Raw genomic sequence first — 2,539 nt, 5'->3', positions numbered from 1 at the left:
AATGAACTCCAGGGTTGTCAGACGGCCTTTCTCCAGCGCGATCATAATTGCCCAAATTTCCACTTTTCGAGCACGAGTGGTCATCCGGAATATTTTCACACAATTCGTATAACTCGCCATTTTGATTTCCATGGCAGTTACGCTCAACGAAAATATTTCCCTCAATTGAGGGATTGCTGGAAACTAGTCGATTAGGAATATTAATTCTTCCGGAAAAATGAGGGGTATTCTTGGAGGGACCGGTTGTTGGAGGGACCACAAGAGGAAAATTTGGAGGGGCTTGGGTAGGCCCATTAGATCCGATAGGTCGGGGAGATGAGCCAGATACAGGCCGCCCCAAAACGACGGTGGGTTGATCATCTTCAAGGTCAGAATGTTTGAGGGAACTTGATAAGGGTTGAATAGCGCTCCTCGGATGACTTGCGGATCTAGAGAAAGCAATCTGAAGTGAGGATCGAAGCGGAACTGAAGAGTATTTGGGCTTAGTTCTGGGAAGGTTAGGAGTGGGGTTTCGAGGGCAGGATTCAGATGGACATGAGTTTTGAATTGGATGATATATAACGGGTTTGGTGTGGTGATTGGTGGTCTTTAGAATGGTTCTTGGATTTTGAGTATTGCTGAATAGTTGGTCTGACGGTGGCTTTCCATTGTTGAAGGGATGGTTGAAAGAGAAGGGGAAGGGAGGGGGTAAGCTGGAGAAAAAGGAGTCAATTAAACATTTTAAAATTTTGGGGTTTCCAAACGAGAGAATAACAGAGGTGCGTGGTTTTTGAGGAAAATGATTTAATTTGGGCTGGGTTAAATTCAAAGTGGGGGTCCGGTTTGAGATAAATTCTAGAGAGTTGAGAGTGCACAAGGTAAGATCTAACGGACCAGGATTTTGGGGAGCATCCAATGGTTGGGGTTGGTCAAAGTCATTATTTGTGGACCCAACCAAAGACTTAGCTGAATAAAGTGAGTTACCAGTAAAGGGAGGAAAAGCACCTTTTTTTTTCCTATTTGATACAATAGTCCATCCTAAGTCAGAGACGTCACTATCAAAAAGATTCGAAGAAAGCTTTACGGACTTGCCTTTACCCGTCAGAGCCACAGCCGAGAGGGAGGAAATCGCTGGGTTTGCACTCGGAAAAGGACCCGGAGCCGATTTTCTTAGCTTACACTTCCCACCACAATGTTTAGAACACAAGTCGCAAAAGAGATGTATTTCTCCAAGCTTAATTTCCTGACATAAATCTTCTATCCAGATGGATTTTGGACAGGGGACAGAAGGGTCGAGATAGACCGATAGTCTCGCGTATCGGACTTTGTTAATGGAGATGCCAGTGAGATCAACTTTAATAAAACCTCTGAGTTGGTTGCCAATGGCACGGAGAATATCTAAGTGGTGGTACTCGACGGGTAATTTCGGCAAAATAATCCAAGTTTGAACTCGCAAAATTTTTACACCAGAGGGTTTGAAATTTGGGGCCCAAGGTTGGACATGCAGGAAGTGGCCATGGATGAACCATGGACCATTCTATTTAACATGAGATTGATCAGCGGCTCGCTCAAGCTTGCAGGAGTAGAATCCCTTGCCAAGGCTGATAAGCTTGATGTTACCTTGGAGTTTCCAAAGAGAGCGCAAACTGGTGGTGAGGCGGTTGACTTCAAGTGATTTTCCGATGAGTTTGATGATAAAGGAAGAGGACCACTCTGATTTGAGGGACGAAAGGACGCCAAGGTGTAGGGAAAGGCGGAGGTCATCGAGGGGAAGGGTGGAGGTTGGGTAGGTGGTGGTGGAGGAACCTAGGGTGACGTCGCGGAAGGAACGGACAGAGGGAAGGGGGTTAGGGTTAAAGTGAGGAAGACCAGGTGATTCTAGCGGTTGAGTCAGAGATGTGATGGTGTCCAAGGAAGGAGGTGGAGTTGGTGGGCCAGGGTAGAGGGAGGCGGGGGAAAATGGGGTCATTCTCTCTCTCTCACATATTTTTTTTTCTATTTGTGTAAGTTCTAATGTTGTGTTGGGGGTGTTTTTAGTTGGAGTATCGCACCTTCTTTTGTAATTGATGTATGTAATAGTGACTCAGAGGTTATTATTTATCTGTTGTCCCCTATACACACACCCATCCCTCCCACCCACTACGTAGATTGTAATTTGAATTCGTTTACTTTCTCTGTCCCGATAAATAATCATCTTTTATTTTTATGCATATGAGTCAATATGTATCATTTCTATTTATAGCATATTTTATCACAGGTGCAAGTGGCACCTTTATGAAGTAATATTATTATTATTATTATTATTATTTTTGAGGAAAATACTCTGTAGGGTATTAATTCATTAACGATAAATCAAAAACCGCTGCAGAGTTCGCAACAGGAGGTAAAACAGCCGACCACACAGTTTTGCCGACTCTCCTAGGTAGAACATGAGCTAAAGCATGAGCAACAGAATTATTAATACGACCCGTATGCGACCAAACTACCGAGTGAAACTCATTACAAAGAGATAAAATGTCGTCCACTAAAAGCGAGAAACTGTTCCGCCCCTTGCTTCTCA

The sequence above is a fragment of the Silene latifolia genome, chromosome 9, assembly GCF_048544455.1.
Source record: "Silene latifolia isolate original U9 population chromosome 9, ASM4854445v1, whole genome shotgun sequence".
Lineage (NCBI taxonomy): Eukaryota > Viridiplantae > Streptophyta > Magnoliopsida > Caryophyllales > Caryophyllaceae > Silene > Silene latifolia.
The sequence above is the reverse complement of the archived record's forward strand: the minus strand, read 5'-3'. Positions refer to the sequence as shown.